This window comes from Ambystoma mexicanum, chromosome 9, assembly GCF_040938575.1.
Source record: "Ambystoma mexicanum isolate Mex_15411 chromosome 9, UKY_AmexF1_1, whole genome shotgun sequence".
NCBI classification, from domain to species: Eukaryota; Metazoa; Chordata; class Amphibia; order Caudata; family Ambystomatidae; genus Ambystoma; species Ambystoma mexicanum.
Genome location: NC_090931.1, coordinates 360,613,056 through 360,631,109, shown reverse-complemented (window position 1 = coordinate 360,631,109; position 18,054 = coordinate 360,613,056). Strand labels below are relative to the sequence as shown.

General features: G+C 47.8%; 1 protein-coding gene across 2 annotated transcripts in view; it reads left to right on the top strand.

Annotated features, from left to right (window-relative positions):
* The window catches only part of MKS1 (MKS transition zone complex subunit 1), a 927,592-nt gene that overhangs the window by 199,160 nt on the left and 710,378 nt on the right, over nt 1–18,054 (top strand). The gene's annotated exons all lie outside the window — the stretch shown is intronic.

Sequence of the window (18,054 nt, the reverse complement as noted above, 5' to 3'; positions counted from 1 at the left end):
AGGGCCCTAGTCCATTCTTGATCGCTGAGGGGCCTCCCCAACTCCTCCTCCCAACGCTGCCTCGTGTGTTGTTCCTATGGGTCTTTGGCCTTCAGTAGCTGTTCGTACAACCTGGAGGTTGTGTGCGTTCCCTCTTTAATGTCATACCATACATCTAATGTTGTTTCCTCATCCTGGTCTTCCCAATCTGGCCATCTTCTCATGATGTTTCTCAGCATGCCGGTATATAGGATGAATTGACCCATATGTATTTCGTATTCATCTACCATTTCGTGGAAGTCCGGCCACCTTCCCTCCCTTCTCAGGTCTCCAATTTGTGCTACCCCTTTAGTCTCCCAGTGTGCTCGACATGTTGCTAGTGTATTTGTGTTCCCTACCAGGAGACCCGCTAGAGGGATTTGCGTTGACTGCGGATCCTTTACCCATTGGAGTTTCCACACTCTTTTACATAAGTCCACTGCGATGTTGAGCATGTTCGGCAGGGTTCTGAGCCGGGGTCTATCGAGCCATAGTATTTCCCTTAGGTAATACTGTTTCAGTGCAGGTTGGAAAATGCGAGTGTCTATTGTTTTTCTTCCCCCAGCCATTTTACTGCAAATTGCAGCTGCCCCGCTAAATAGTACTTCTCAAAGTCTGGCAGTCTGATACCCCCTTCTTAGTAGTCCTTCTGCAGGGTCCTTACTGCAATTCCATTTCTCCCTCCCCCCTCATAGGAATGAACGCGTTATTGTATTTAGTTTAGTGAAAAAAGCCCTGGGTATGCTGTATGGGATGTTCAATGGAAGTATAATAGGCGGGGCAGCACCACCATTTTCAGGAGGGCTGCTCTTCCCATCATTCCCAGTGGTAGTGTCCCCCAGAAAGTCATTGACCGCTGCGTTCTCTCTAGAGCGACAAGCGTGTTGGATGCATGGGTATCAGCGGTATTATGATGTATCCCTATACCCAAATATTTGAAGGTGCGGGGCGCCCATGTCAGACCCAGGTCCGACAGACAATGGGGGGGGGGGGACATGTTTCAGTCCTGCCAAGGGGAAGAGAAGGGACTTCTCTTTATTAATCGCTATGCCCGAAAGCCTAGTGTATGCCCCGATCGCCTCTAGGAGGCAGGGTAGGCTAGTGGTTGGCTCGCGTATGAATAGGAGCATATCATCCGCGTATAGCATAGATTTGGTGGAGCAACCCCATCTATGTCCAGTCTAGTGTCTCTATATTCTGCTCTAAGGAATACCGCAAATGGCTCTAGAGCCAGGATATATAACATTGGCGATAGCGGGCACCCCTGCTTGGTTCCCCTATGTATCTTCCACTCCTTGGAAATTAATCGCCCAGTTTTCACCCCTGCTCTGGGTTCCTTGTATAGTAACCTGATCCACCGGAGGTACCCCTCCCCGATACCAAAGTGGGCGAGTACACCCATCAGCCATTCCCAACGCACAGAGTCGAAAGCTTTGACAGCGTCCAAAGACACTATTACACTCTTGTCTTGCAGTCGATTTGTCTCATCTATCACGTGGTGAAGTCTGCGGAGGTTCCATGATGTGTTCCTTCCCGGAACATAGCCCGTTTGGTCCGGGTGGATCAGCGTGGGTATTACCTGTTTTAAGCGGTTGGCTAGGACTGCCGTTAGTATTTTGGCGTCCTGATTAATAAGGGATTTTGACCTATAGGAGGCGCATTTCCTAGGGGGCTTCCCTGGTTTGAGAATCGGGACAATTATTGATTCCGACAGGCTTGTCGGGAGACACATGGTCTCATATGCGTCTTGGAATGTCTCGAGCAGTTTCGGGGCAATGGCGCTCTTGTACGTCTTGTAGAATTCCCCCGGAAGCCTATCCGGGCCCGGGGTTTTGCCGGTGGGAAGCTCTGCGATCACCATCTCTATTTCTTCCACAGTGAGGGGTGCATCCAGCAGCTGGGCCTGTTCTTCCTCTAGCCTCGGCAACCCTATTTCTACCAATGCATCTGTTATGTCCTCCGGGTCTATTTCCTGAATCGGAGCGTACAGTTGCTCATAGGAACGCGCAAACATTGCGTTAATGTGCCCTTGGTCCCTGATCTCTGTCCCGGTGTGATCTTCTAACACCGTTATGGGATCTTTTTTATTCTCTTGTCTGGTAAGCCAGGCCAGGAGCCTGCTAGGTTTATCCCCTTCCACGTGTAATCGCTGTAGGTACCTCCCATAGTTTAGCCACCCTAGTTTTTCCCAGAGCAACATACATTTAGTCCGCAGCTCTATCAGCCCTCCAAGTACCTCCCCCTCTAGTCCCGCTCGTTCTCTCAATTCGATCACCCTCTCGAGTTCATTCAATTCCCTCATGGCCGCCCCTGTCAATCCTCCTATTTTGCCTATTGCCGCTCTCCTTATTACCACCTTGAATGCGTCCCATAATACGGCGCCACTCTCAACACTGCCCTCGTTTTGCTCAAAATAATCATTGATCACCTCCTGGAGGTGTTCCTCAAACTCACCCTCTCTCAGGGCCTCTGCTCGAAGTTGCGACGTTGGGATAGGGGCTTTTCTATTGGTGTGTGCCCATGTCGCCATTACTGGGGCATCATTAGAGAGGGTGCGTGCTTTAATGGTGATTCCCATGATATCTTGTAGTGATTCCCTGCCCGCGAATATATAGTCTATACGTGTGAATGTTCCATGTGGTGCGCTGTAGTGTGTATAACCCCTCCCCTCCCCATGTACCTGCCTCCATACGTCTGCTAGCTGTAGCTGCTCCAGGATCCTATGCAGTTCTTTGGCTGGGGGCGCCGGCTTCTTGTATTTATTATCAGATCTATCGAGGAGGGGATTCAAGGTGCAGTTGAAGTCGCCGGCCCAGATGAACGTAGCCTCCCTATATTGCGCCAACTTGGGCGCTAGCTTTCTGAAGAAGTCTGTTGCATCAGTATTCGGTGCGTAGGTGTTGACCAGGTATACCTCCTTATTTTCTAGCATGCCATGCACCAATGCCAGCCGTCCCTCTGTGTCAGTCTCCTGCTTGAGTAGCTGGAACGGGACCCCCGGGGCGATCCATATTAGTACACCTCGTGCGTAACTTGAATATGTGGCGCTGTAAATCTGTCCTCCCCATTTCTTGTCCACCTTGGCCTGCCTGTCTCTTGTGAGGTGTGTCTCCTGTAACATCGCTATCTTGATTTTCATCCGGTTTGGCCAGGCATAAACCCTATGTCTCTTGACATACGCATTGTGTCCTCTCACATTCCAGGTAGCGATCGTCAGTTCATCTGGTCCCATGATCTCCTTTGTTTGCTTGGCTTCATTGTCCCACTGCCATGTCCTTGCACCCTGCCCTTTAGTCTCCTCGTACCCATCTCCCTCGTTGTCCTGGATCTATGCCTCTTGATGCAGCCGCTGCTGCTGTCACATGGGTCCTGTCCCATGTTGCTTCAGTCGCTTATTGTCTGTATTATTTCAGTGTCCTTTACAATAGTCCTTCCTTAGTTTGTGCCTTGTACTGCCCATTCACTCCATTCAACGTCCATAACTTCAACAAAAACTGAAAAACTAACGCCCAGCCACCCTCCCCCCTGCTCGGGCTCTGCCGCTTCTCTCGCCATGCTCCTGTGAGGGGGGCAGACTCGCCGCAGCGTGATGCCTTAAAGCTGACATCCAGACTGATAGTTCATTCTTCCTGGGGGCGCCGCTTCTCTAAACCAATACAGCTAAAGTGGGGCCGATTGCTCCTCCATGCTCACTACTAGCTTCTTTTAATTTATGTAATGCTTATTTTCTTTGTTCCAGGTTGCCTTTGTTACTCCTCATCGGGGTCTATTTCCAGGATTGCTAACGTTTCTCTGCCTCAGCTGAGGGAAGCCTTGTGAGTCCATCCAACTGTGGGCCTCTTCGGTGGAGTCGAAAAAACATGTTTTTCCTTGGTGTATCACCTTGAGTTTAGCGGGGAACAGGAGCATGTACCTCACCCCCACGGTCCTGAGGCGTTCTTTTGTTGGGCCGAACTGTGCCTGTTGCCTCTGTACCATGGCTGTATAGTCCGGATACATTGTGATCTTGGAAGAGTTCCTGATGATTCCCACCCCCACCCTCCTTGAAAACGCTAGTATTTTCTCCCTGTCTTTGTAGTTCATGATCCTAGCAATCAACCTTAATTCTCTGTAGTACCTCCGACATCTGTGTCTGCGTTACTGCAACCCCCGCCGTATTTTGCTGCACCTGCTGTTCCGTCGCCGTCACTCTCTCCGTTAGGTTCCTCGCGTCCTGGCGGAGAAGGCCCACATCTACCATTACTGTATCCAGTTTACTTTCTAGAGATGCTTTCAGGGCCCCAATTGCTGTGTCCATTTTGTTTTCGAGCGATTCTTTCATGGAGGCGATTGCTTCCAGTGTCGTGCCTTCGTTGGCGGCTTCCGCTGGGCGCGACGTGTCATCCGCGGCTGCTGCCTTGTCCGCTGACGGCGACAGTTTGTGTCCGGACGCCTTCATAAAAGTCTCCATGCTTACTTGCTTGGTTTTCCCCTCCGCTTTCTTGTTCGGCATTGCGGGGGAGCCGCCCTCTGCCTGCGTCGCCGGTACCAGTCTTGGCTGTTCTCCACTTGCCGTAGCCCCTGCTCCTTCCGCCGCCCTGCTCCCCGGTGTTTACGGGTCTCTCCTTATATTAGGATTATTACACTCTTCCGGCGGGTAGATACGTTAGGCCCTCGTTGCTTCTTTTTCCCTCCCCCGTCGGGTGTCTGCTGTCGGGCGTCGCTTCGGGCTCGGGCCTTTCCCGTGCCTGCTGCGTATGTCGCCTCACCGTGTCAGGGGCCTTCCCGCTTCCGCGTCCCACTTCCACCGGTCGCGCCTATCTCCACGTCGTGGGGTTGACTCAGGGTTGACTCAGGCTTGGGTCTGCCCCGCACTGGTTTCTTTGTTATGCGCGAGATGTGTCCCTCTCTTGTGGATTCACCGGTTCATTCTGTATTACGCGGCCGGGGTCCTCCCACAGCTCGCGCGTCCGCCATTTTGATTTCGCAGGAACCGCCCGGTTTCCTCCGGGGGCTTTGCCGGGTGGGCAGCAGGTGTTCCGGTCTCTGTGGGGAGACTTTGGCGGTCTTCTAGAACCAATTTATGCTAGTTTTTATCGGATTTCGTCAGGATCGCTCCAAGCTCCTCGGCAGCGCGTCTCACTACATCGGCCGCTAATCCACGCCCTCAAGGCAACAATGTTAAACCTAATTCACCCCAGGGCTCATATTTTGCGGTGCATTGTACCCACCCATTCATCAAAGGAGCTACAGGCGTAGCAAACGTAACACGCCGTACTACAGTGTAAGTTTCAATTTTCAGGTCATCTTCATTGTACTCCCCTTCTACCATTGCTGTACCGGCACTGAGCGCTTGGCCCTCACCACACACAACACACTCTACTACAACCCATCTTCTACTCCTCATGTCCTGTGTAATGCACTCCCCATCTCCAATAGCGCCTGCCAACTTCCACCCGGTCTACATCTTCACATGCATGCATCCATGACATTGTGTTGCCTGTGCTAAATGGTACGTAATTAGCTGTATACATTATCCATATTGCACATTTGTAATCCAAAAGCCTTCCCTCCACAGCGCAATGTGTTACTGCACTTCCTCAAGCAAAGATCGTACTCGGGCCCAACCAAAGGAAACTCAAAAGGCGACATGTGCCCCCCTGTTGTGCAGCAGGGCCACTAATAAACACCAAATGCTAATGTAGCATTAGCACCTTACTTCTGCTGTTCTATCAAGTGTATAATATCGTCCACAGCCATTGTGTGCTACTCACCAACTTCAAACGCATGCATGGTAACCACTGCATCACTGCAGTATGTTCTGGTGGCTCATAAGCAGGCCTAGCCTGTTGGGTGCATGGCCTGTGGCCTTTGGCCATGTACCCAACAGTCTGGGCCTAGGCCACCCCCGCCACAACATAACAGAGCCATGCAGTCGAACATATAGTCATAAACAAACATCAGAAATGCAACATACGCACCACCACTTCCACCCAACCACCACACCATAAAGCAGGGAGGCAGGCACACGTGTTCGACTTAACCGCAATGCAGCCACAGATCACTGCGTTTGGCACCGCTACCCACTTCCTATCACTAAGCACTATAAGCATCCCAACCAAAGAATACAAGCGTCCATACATTTCACTTGCTCTCAACACTGTTCTACGTACTTACAACCAATGATTTGTTGTGCACTGCGACACTTACTAATCTCGGCAGTACCCACTAGGCAAGCACATATAAGAACCAGGTGCACCGCGACCTCTTCCATGTGTATACTAATCTGTTACTGCAGCCATGCAACACACCACACGACCCGGCACTGCTGCATGTCCACCCATACACCGACAAGTGTATACTGCTCTACCAATCACCACACCCATGCTACCAACATTATGTGCACTGCAGCCAAAGCGCGCACACAAACTCACAATGTAGCACCTACTTCCAAACAGTGGACACACTTTCCAGTGCTAGGGCTGAAACCGTGCATCGAAAGGTCTACTGACTTACCTCACACAGCACACCATACTACGCAGTATGTTTACTTCCGCAAGTGTCCTGCAATGCATTGGCCTTCTGCAAATGTGCCTGCCACCACTCATCACAGAAACACATTTACTCTACAGCTGCCATGTTATTATGAACGCTGCCTGCAATCACCATGCATCAGTGTTGTCTGTTCACGTAACCGCACATTGGCGCAGTATGAACTACTACCACTGGCAAGGCAGCGTCTTCTTCAAATGAGGTATATCACATGAACCATTACTCACTCCCACACCTTTTCCATCCCTTCTTCTCACCACCAAATAACGTCCATTATGTTTCTCCGTCCCTTTCGCTGCTGCATTGTCCTCCCATACAACGTGCCGCCATCATTGAACACTGTTAACAGACATCGCGTGGCCGCACACTGCAGTGCACTCAAACTTTTCTCTGCTCAGCGAACAGGTAAATGGGTCGCCGAAGCGGAGCCTCATCAGACCACTTTGAGTGCGCATACCAATACTTGCAACACTCCCAGCAATGCCCACAATGCCTTACAGCCTTGCCACACACACCACAACACTATCCTCGGAAACACCATGGCAGCATTTCCCGAAAACTTTAACGCACAGCACGCTTCCCTCCATCCAACCACCGGCCGCGTCCAATTTTCGCCGCCATCACGGTGTGCCGGACACCAATCGGACTGCCGTCCGCAGAGCGAACAGGGAAATGGGTCCGCTCTTATCACACATTTTTGGGGACGTACATTTCTGTGATTTGCAACAAAAGTACTAGTCAAATTTCCACCAAACATACAAAAGCATGCTTTCTAGGCCAAGCCTCCGCTCCTGCTGCAAATTTGGTAAAAATCCGTCCAGCCTTTCGGACTGTAGCTAAAGTTTTTCCCCATTGAGTCTATTGGGAAAAAAATACATTTGGACACCCCCTATAACTTCGCCCTCGCCCCCCCCTGCACAACACCTCACCCAACTTGGCGGTAAAATTCAAAGCCGGCCATACACTTTTTCTGCAAAGTTTGGTGAGAATTGGTCCATTGGGAACAAAGTTATAAGCCACCGAAAAAGTGCTCCTCCTATGAGTTTAGCATCTAGAACACGAATAGTTCAAGGTGCTCCCTTTTGGCATATTGTCATGCCCTTGCGCCGGTGGCGAGTATGGGATAGATGGAAACGGGTCCGCCATTGCTAGTCACTCCACTCTTCACACGCTTTTCTTTGCACGGTCTAGTTGTTTTTTGCGTCACAGCCGCCGCTGGAACTATATCTTCCAGGCAGTTCCGGTGGCGGATGCGTTACAACGTTCCTGGATTTCTCCTGTGTTACGCTCCTCCTAGTGTTCCCTTAGCGCTGCTCCGCTCGCTATTCTACTTTCTGTGCTTGTCTGTTCTCGGCAGCTATTTCGCTTCTTTTTGTTCTCTCCCTGATTTCATTTGGTTCCGTGCGTGCAGCTGCACTACTTTCTGCTTGCTGCCGGCCCATTTCTCCCTTGTTGCTCTGGCTTTTCTTGGCCTGCCTCTCCTGCACTTACCTTCTGTTTCCTCTCTCCTGTTTTGCCCTTCTGGCCCTTCTGTTGCTTACCTGCCTCTTTGTCCAACACCCTCCTTGGATATTGGTACTGGCTTCCCAGTACTTTCCTCCACGTTGTGGAATTTCCACTCAAGCCCTCGTATCCTCAAGGGTCCGCCTCATTCTGATCCCGTTATTCGCTACGATCACCATATACCTGCTGGGGGTTTTTTATGCCAAGTGGCTTTTTCCCCAGTCACAGATGGTCTCAGGAGAGGGGTCACCAATCCACTTATTATAGTGATCACGGTGGCTTCCTTCCGCGACAGGCCATTCCTTCGTAAAAAAAAAGGAACTACCAGTGCGGAAAAGGACAAAGAAGCCGGTCTCACACGTGATATCCTCAGGTGAGGAGGAAGGGGTGGAAGGGAAGACTGATACGTCAGAAGTGGAGGAAGATATTTCCAACCCTGCTGACACATAACCTCAGCCCCAAGAGTATTCATAAAATTACTAGAAGTGGTAGCGGCGCTCTTACGCAGTGAGTCAATCGCAGTGTTCCCCTATTTGGACAACTGGCTGATAACAGGGGAGTCCCCTCAAATTTGCAAATACAACACACAAAGAACAATCAACCTTCTGTTCCAAAAAGGATTCTCCATCAACAAGAAAAAAATCAAGTCTTGTGCCCAGTCCAACAAAGCAATTTGTTGGAGCAATCATAAAAACAAGAGGGGCTAGTCTTCCCCTAAATTGAACAAACATGCTGTCACAAATACCTCACTATCTAGCCGGTCGCCAGATAACCGTATGCAAGGCAATGCGCCTGCTGAGAATTATGACGATGTTAGGGAGAATTCTCTGTTTAGGCTGAATTTCCCTACCTAGTGAGTCCCCCAGCAGCTTTGCTGGATTTCTGGGGTTTCTTTTTTTCTCCTGCCAAGAGTGAGACTCTTTTACCCTCACTCTTGGACATGTTGAAGTGTGTTTTCTTGGTTAAACCTTGTGTTGAATGGGCTATGGGGTCTTTTACTCCATAGGGCCTCATGTATTTTTGTGATGTGGGTTACACAGCACCCTCTGTGCCGTGACCCAGGGGTGTCCTAGGGACTCCCCAACATAGACTCCATACCCTGGGACTGACTACTGTCTCCCAGGGCATGTAAAGTCACCAAAGACTTTGCTAGTCTTGAATCCTGAACAGAACCAGTACAAACCATCATATTGTGGACGTACTGGCTGGGGCAATTCGATTGCCCCAGGGTCTGTTAGTCGAGGGGGCACGTCTCCGTCCCCCCTGATCGAGTTTTGGCTGGTGGCAGTGGAAACTACTTTTTATATTCGACCGCGAATATTTCCCTATGGGATTTCCCATTGTTTTAGGCTAACACATTTAATTATTTATTTACGGTAGCCTTAAACATACCACCGGTTTATATATTTATTATTATAACTCCGGTGGGGACTTTTTGCCAAAACTTGATTCTAAAATGGCGTTGGCGTTCGCCTCTGTAACTCTGACCCAAAGTGGAGCCCTTTGTTCCACTTTTGGCGGGCTTCTCCACAGAAGCCCTCCAAAGTGGTGCCACTCTGTCTGGGGTACTTAGGAGGGGTGGAGGGGGGTTTAGGCACCCTGGACTGAGTTACCTTGGTAACTCAAGTCGCACTCCGTCCTGATTGGCCCAAGTGGTGAGCCGGCCGGCTCACCACTTAGCATGTTTGAGTGACAGCTAGGCTGGGTGAATGGGGGTTTGCTGCATAAAAGCAGGGCTTTGGGGACTGGAACTTTAGAAGTCGCCACAGGACCAAGAATCCGACGAGGGAAGAGCTGAGCCGACCTGCTTCGACGACACCACCCGGTGGAGCCCTGCTGAACCGTCTCACCACTTTTCCCGACGACCGAGGAGAACTCTTAACGGAGTGGCTCCTTCCCTTGACTGGTGGGGACAACCAGTTTTCACCTTCTTTCCGCTTCTGGAGGTATCTCGTGGCCGCCTTGCCAGTGCCAAGCACCCCGGCAACCGGAACCCCACCACTTTTACCCCAACCACGAAAGTCGGTACAACCCTTTAACCGGAGGACTCCGCGGCTGGTTTCTTCCCGGGCAGTGCAACGACCCTCTTCTTCTGCTCTTCAGCGAGAACTTCTTCTCCCCTGACCGACGTCGAGCCTTGCTGCCACTGCCTGGAACAACTGCCACCGCTGGAGGATCCTGTCCACTGAAGGTACCGTGTTCCGCCTGGCTTCCCTTGCCACCGACTGTACGGGGTAGATTTAGCCCCCGGCTTTCGAACCTGGGAGTGCCTGGAACACCCTGGCTAAACTTTCTAAGCCACCCTAAACTCTTTCTAACTCCTTGCAAGACTTTGAATCCCTAATAACAGTGTGATCTTGGGCACATTTTTCGCTCCGGCTACTCTAAGAGTGGGCCCTGCCTAGTGACTTTTGCTCACCTGTGACTTTGTGCTTCTTTGAGCCTATTGCAAGTGTTCTGGACCTTAGAGTGGTGTGTTAACCCATTTCTGTTTCTTTTTATCCCCTTTCTTGAACCTACTAGAGTGTCATCTAACGTTAAGCGCTCACCTCTGTTTTAATTATGTGGTGTTAACCTAGAGTTGTCTAGATAGGAGTAAGGGTTGAAACTGCTTTCATTATAACTGTGTTTGAAGTGTTTTTACTATATTTTGCTAGAGTGATTTCAACTTATGTGTATTTAATAAATAAATAACTATATACTTTTGAAACCAAGCTCTGGTCAGTGTTTGCTTGTGCTATTGTATTTGAGTACCTATTGTGTATACTTTACATACTGCCTAACTCTTCTTGAGGGAAGTCTGACTGCTCAGCCACAGCTACCAGGTAAATCTGGGTGGTGCAGACTGCTACCAAGTGGGTTTACTGCTATACCTGTAGTCTTAAATCTTTTGCAGTGTTCCCCAAGGGAACTGCACAGGTTTCTGCCTAACAGACGACATCTAGTTTCACATGCGTGGCTGCGAATGCACCCAATGCAGGAGTGTTTAGCGAAACAATGGTCAGGCAAGCGGTTAGAGGGACGATCTAATGGTTGTTTTGCTAACCTTAGTACAGGCTCTTTGCCGGTGGTCCAGGGACAACTGCTAAAAGGAAAACCCTTTTTTAGTCCACCACTTCAAGCGATACTAACTACAGACACTTCACTCTCCGGATGGGGAGCCCATTACCTTCATCCCACAGCTCACGGCCTATGGACGCATACCACAGCCCAGAACTGCATCAATCTCCCAGAATGTCTGGCATTTCTCAAGGCTCTACAGGCTTTTCAGGAGCATCTAGTAAGTCAGACAGTGCAAGTCCTCACAGACAGTACCACTGCCATGTTTTACATAGACAAACAAGGGGTCACACACTCTCCAAGTGTGTCCAGGCTATCCCAAAAAATGTGGAAGTGAGCACTCAAGCAGAAACATGTTCCTAGTCTTACAACACGTTCCAGGGGAACTCCATGCTCTAGCAGACTCTAAGCAGAAACCCTCTGCCAGAGGACCACGAGTTGCAAATCAACAGAGATATTCTAAACAATATCTTCTCGTAGTGGGGTTATCCTCCTTTAGACTTGTTCTTCGCAAGCCTAAACGCGCAATACCCAGACTTCGCGTCCAAGATTCCCCAACCAGGATCCAAGGGGAATGCCCTGTGGATGAGTTGGTCAGGGAAATTTGTTTACGCTTTTCCATCGACACCACTCCTGAGCAGGATAGTGCACAAGATGCATCAGGAACAAGCCACTGTAATCCTGATCACTCCAATGTGGGCAAGACAACCTTGGTTTCCACATTTGCTCAAACTGGCGATGTGTAAACCAATCAAGCTGCCGTGCACCTCCAACATGCTGTCTCAACACGAGGGGACGACACTCCATCCACATCCTCGGTCTATGAACGCGGCAGCCTGGCTCCTGAAGTCATAGAGTTTGGTCACTTAAACCTTCCTCAAAAGTGTATGTATATCCTAAAGAGAGCATGGAAACCCAACACCAAACACTGTTACTTCAATAAGTGGAAGAGGTTTATGTATGGTTCAGATCACAATACTTAAATCCAATTGAAGGTTCACCATCCAACATTCTACACTACATGCTTTATCTACTAGACTCTGGCCTAGTATTTAACTCCATTAAAAGTACACCTATCGGCCTTGTCCGCATACACCGCTTTGCAGTACAAGGTGTTTTGGTGGAAAGTTCCTGTTATCAAAGGCTTCATGGAGGGAGTGAAAACATTATACCCTCCCACTTCTCACCCACCACCAGGTTTGGACCTTAATATTGTGCTCTCAAAGCTCATGGGTCCGCCCTTTGAGCCTATGCATAAGGCCAGCCTAAAACACTTAACATGCAAAACGGCCATTCTGGTAGACATCACCTCGATAAGACGAGTCCGTGAGCTACAAGCATTATCTGTACAAGACCCTTTCTTTGCAATCCGCAAGGACAAGGTGGTGCTTGGAACACATCCTCGGTTTTCGCCTAAATTCATCTCCAAGTTCCATGTCAACCAAGCCATTGAACTACCTACTTTTTCCCAAATCTATCTAATTCAGCTGAAATAAGCCTCCATACATTAGATGGTAAGGAGGGTGGTCTTGTACTTCGTAAACAAAACCTATAAGGAAAACCGATCAGCTTTGTTTCCATAGTACCTGGTGTAGAGAAGGGGGATCACATCTCTAAAAATGCCATTTCCAGATGGATAGTCAAATGCATACAGCTGTGCTATTCACTATCCAACAAAGACCCTACCTATCACTCCTAGAGCTCATTCAACCAGAAGTACAAGAGCTACTCTAGCATGTATTTCAAACTTACCCCTAGATGCTATTAGCAAAGCAGCTACTTGGAGTTCCATTCATACTTTTACGCAGCATTACTGCATTGACACACTCTAAAGCAGATTCACGGGTGGGACAAGCAGTGCTAAAACATCTATTTGCCGCTGCACCTTCTCACAACCTATCTCCTTCTACAGAAACTGCTCGCTAATCTATGCATAGCATGTGATCTAAGCAGACCCGCAAGCTTCAGAAGGCATAAATCACTCAGCGTAATCATATTTCTGATGATTGTATTTGCTTAGATTCACATGCGCCCACCCTTCTTCCCCTCCTGGAGTCGAAGGTGCATAGATGTTTCTTGCTCTATCGCTATTTTCTTCTTTGTTACATCTGTACTAGCGCTATACTTCATGCAACCTCATGTCAGAAACAAAACTCTGAGGGACCTTGACGCGTCACACTAGGGATAGTATTAATAACACGCCCAGTCAACTTCCCTTTTTCGAGTTTCGAAAAACAAATCATGTAATACTCTGCGACTACCACTAGATGACGGCCTATGCATAGCATGTGAATCTAAGCAGATACAAGCATCAGAAATATGATTACGTTGAGTAATGTATGCCATATATATACACACACAGTTCTGTCAAGTTCAACAGTTGCTAGTACCAAATCATTGTCAATTGTCTTCAATTAAATGAGCTGCTGTCCTAACAAATTGTTTCACTTCCAAAAACACTTAACTCTGGCCTTCCGCTGAAAAAGTTCTCGGTTAGTCCTCTGAAAATCTAATCTCTGGAGCTGCTGAAGCTGGGACCTTCCTTGGTGGTTTCCAAAGATGAACGGCAGTTTAGAACCCTGGTGAGTTACAAATCATCACAGGTTGTCCTTAACAGTCACCGTTGAGTTGAATGTTCACCATCTTGGGATGGGATGATCCCATAATCCTAAAGAACTAAAGTTAAGGATTTTAACCCAAGGACCTTAATTCACCCAAATCCAAAACATACTCTGACACAACAACATATACTCAACACACGGTCTTTCTCCTTTTCTGACCGAAGCACCCCCCTTGAACACAGTTCTTTTATTAGTTCTCCTATTTTTGGGCTGAGACCTGACACATGGATTCATATGTTATATATGTTGATAGGTTTTGGGAAATGGTTCATTAATAATTCTGTGAATTTTTATTTCACAATATGCATTTACTATTAGTAGTTTATATACAATGCCCTAGGATATTGTTGATTAGGTGTATAAAGTCAGACTTTCAGTTGCATCCGAAGACTGTATATAAAATAGATTGACAATATGTGATTTGTTTACCGAACATCCACACTTTAAAATTGATTTTGCTGCTATTGTATGGTTTCTATCACTTTATTTTCCTAGCTATTAGAAGATGCTTATTGATGATACAGCCATGAGGCGATGTTTTGGTTTTTGTTGTTCATTTTGCACTGGGCTTTTAGCTGAAGTAGAAACTACCAATTTTACGCTGGTATCATTATTACCAGAGATGGCTATTATATGCACAATTTTAACTAGTTCTATGTGATCTTACAGACGGAAAATTCAGAGTGGTACATTTCATCGCGACCAAAATACCGAAAAATACTTTTTCTTCATTTGGGCCCCCCACCTCCAAGCCCCTGATTTTCTATCCTTATAACGCCGCCCCAACCCTATCCCGACCCATTTCAACCCCTTACCCCACTACCCTATATTATTTATTTCATTTTTTCTGTATTATGGTCTTCAGTGAAATGTACCACTCTGAATTTCGGTAAATTGACTGGGTACCTTTTTAATTGTTTATAAACACTTTGAAATGTTGTTTTGATATATGAAATATGTTCAATGATATGTCTTATTGATTTGTGCACTTTTATGGCATCACAAAATATTGATTGATTGACCTTACCATGACGTCCGGTAGGGATACTTTGTATCCCCCTTACTTTCTTATTTTGTTTGTTGCATCTTCACTGTTGCAGATACAATGAGTCCAGCGTGGGCTTGTGGCCGTGGATATTTTTCTACCCCATTTTTAACTTTCCATGCGTGCACTTTTTTTATTTTACTGCATAATGTTGTTTAGAGTACCATATACTCTAAAATGGCTGTAGCACAAGATTTGTGCCTGTCCTTTGGCATTTTGTGCTTTGGCCTTTCCCTGCCCTCTTGGATCCGGAATTGCCTTCTATGGAAAGCCCTTTCTGGGACAAAGCGGCGGTATATGTATGTGTGTGTGTGTGTGGCCGGATGTGGGGGCTGAGTCTGTCTGGAACCAATCCAAATCCAAGCCAAAGTGTCTGTCACTGGTGTGAAGGCATCATGAAGTAGACAGACAAGAGGTTCAAGATTGGCTCTAAATATTTCTATTAACTTGAAAAGGCTGAATGGAGACCTAACTTGCCCTATGCTACGCTAGGATTTCCCTACCTAAAGAAAACTAAGGATAGTCTGTGTCAGGAAGTCCAAATGAAATGTCGGTCTGTGTCCAAAACCTATACTTGCCCTCACAACGAACTGTATGCAATGTGTAGGGATGTCGGCATCAAAATAAATTGTGTTCAGGATAAAGTTCTGAGCTTCTTCCAGCTCTTGGCGTGTAATCAGCTTCCCCTTCCCCAAGTTCAAAACAGTTTATAATGTATCAGGGTTCCCTTCCCCAAGAGTTCAAATCTTCCAGCTTTTCAAAATAACACAATTCCTTGGGACCCTTCCCAGCTCTTTTGACATCAGTACGTTTCACTGATTCGCATAGGTAGTTCTATTTGTCTTCAAAATCACATAAGCGGCTGTTGCAAAACACAAGCTTCTTTATGGATACTTTCCTTGTCTTTTCCATTACACTGGGCCTTCGGTCTAGGTGCAGTTGTCGGACAACATGGCCCACCCATTACAGGTCACACAACCGATACCCCTTCTTGACTGCTTTCCATCAACAATTGGCCACTGCCTTCCTTTGACAGGAAGCTTGGTTCTTTCATCAGTGTCACACTCTTCCAACACTGTACAGTGGCTTGGTTGGCCACCATGCACTTGGTTCCACATATCTGTATTCTTCTGGCTCTTGCAAATACAAGTTTCCTCTTAACATGCAGTTCCTTGAACTATTTTAGCTTCGGCCAGTACTTGGTTTCTCATACCCTTCTTGGGATTCTTTTGGCTTTTCTACTACTCGTGTCTTAGATAATGCATTCTGAGGTATCTGCTGCATGCACCACCCTCTTGGTGTCGCCAATGTTTGTGTCTCGGACAATCCAGTCCTTGGTATCTGCTACACGTACCACCTTTCTTTCACTCCTCACGAGTGCTCAAAACTGGCTCTTTTCTATGTGCGCCATTCGAAAGTGCTTATAATGGCTTTCAGTTTGATCAGCATTCAAAGGTACTTGTTTCAAGTTCCTGGAGTGCACCGGTATGAGTTTTTCCCTTGTTTCCACTCACCGGTTGCACACGGCAGCTCCCTTCTGTTTCTTTCACTCCTCTTTCTGCTTACCAGCTTCCATGAGCTTCGCCTCCCTTGCAGCAGCCACAGACAGCATTGCTTGCTTTCCCACTGCGGTTGGGGTTCTCGGGCATACCACAGCTCCTGCTGTGTTTATAAGATAAGGAGGGCAATAGGACTTCCAGACCCTTTCGTGGCCGGCCTCAGTCTCTCACTCCTGTTCAACACGGCTCCCAGCTCCGGTGTTTCCCGCTTGCTGCTCTGCAGCCTGTCCTCTTTGTGCTGTGCGGCAAAGATGTTTATATCCCTTTTAGGGTTCTTAAGTGAGCTCGGTGTGGGTCATTAAGTTCAGTTGTCTGACCCTGCCGGAATCCATTAGGGAGACGTGCCTGTTTGTTCCACCTGTACACCTCCAGAGCCCTCTTCTTCATCTCAGTACCAGAGTGGTGTTTGGGATATCTGAATTAGTAAAGAAACTGTGTATAACTCTGTTGTCTCCTCCTTGTCTTGGTACCTGACTGATGTGTGTCTGTATTAACAATATAGGGTTGATATGTGTTTGTCTCACCCAAATGAGGATGTGTCTTCCTAGTTGGTCTCTTCCTCGTCCCAGTGTTGAGGTGGTGTTTCTCAGGGACAGTTTGAAGGGAAGAAAAGGGAAAGTGCTGGCAGTAGCCTACAAAAGCTTGAGGGGATAGAGGGTTCATTCTGAAAAGGGAATGGGGGATACCATGTCTCACCTAAGGACGTCCTGTCCCCACTCCCCAAGATCCCTCCACCCATGTGATCCTCCCTCGCATATCCACTCCCAGGGTCCGGATCCAAAAGCGATGGCCTTTCTCTGGCCACCTGATAGGAGGATACAGGGGTAAAAGAAGTGACAATGCCCTCGGGTTCCTCACACTGGGCAGATGTGTTGGCCAGAGGCTGTCCATGATGGCTCACCAATCTAAACAGGAAGAACTATCAAAGACAAACACCCAAACCCAACTCGAGGAGAGAAACCACAAACCCATGGTACCATTAAAACCGACTCGACTGAACTCAGAAGGCCAAATGAAAACCTAATATCGCCAACCACCATAGAATTGAATTTTAGCCTAAATGAATAAATATAGCCTACAAGCACACACATATTTTCCCACCATTAATCCTATCAAAACCTCCTATTTTCCAACAAACACAGCCCTCGACCACCAAATACAACCCACACATATTTCAAAAAAGGTAGCAGGCACTCCTCTCCAGAAAGAACATGGCATGATTACCTATTCTGAGATGAGAGCTACCTTTTTTGAAATATTTAGAACCAACACATGCCTTTACCACTGCACCAACTTGAAATCAAACCGCAAACTGGGCACCCTCTCCGACATCCCACTCAATTATAACGCACTAAATCTCCAACGCATCACCACAAACACAAAAAACAATTCCATGCTGACTTGCGCATCAAAACAAAACCAAACCCATGCCATCTATAAGCAAACCCAACGCAGAGTTATGTTTGTTTTCCCAAACTGAAGCTACCAACTGCACAGAAAAATCTCTTGTGCTCTTCCTCTCTGTCCCACTAACTACCCCCTTCCTCCGGAGCGGCTGGACACCGTGGCGCGCAGTATAAATCTCAATAACAAAGCAGGCAAAAACCTTGTCGCACAGCCATCTTGGGGTGCTAGCCACCTTTTAGTAGCCATTTGCAGTATATGCAGGAGTGCACAAGTAAAAAGTTTAAAGCACAGTCAAAAGTATCTGTTTCCA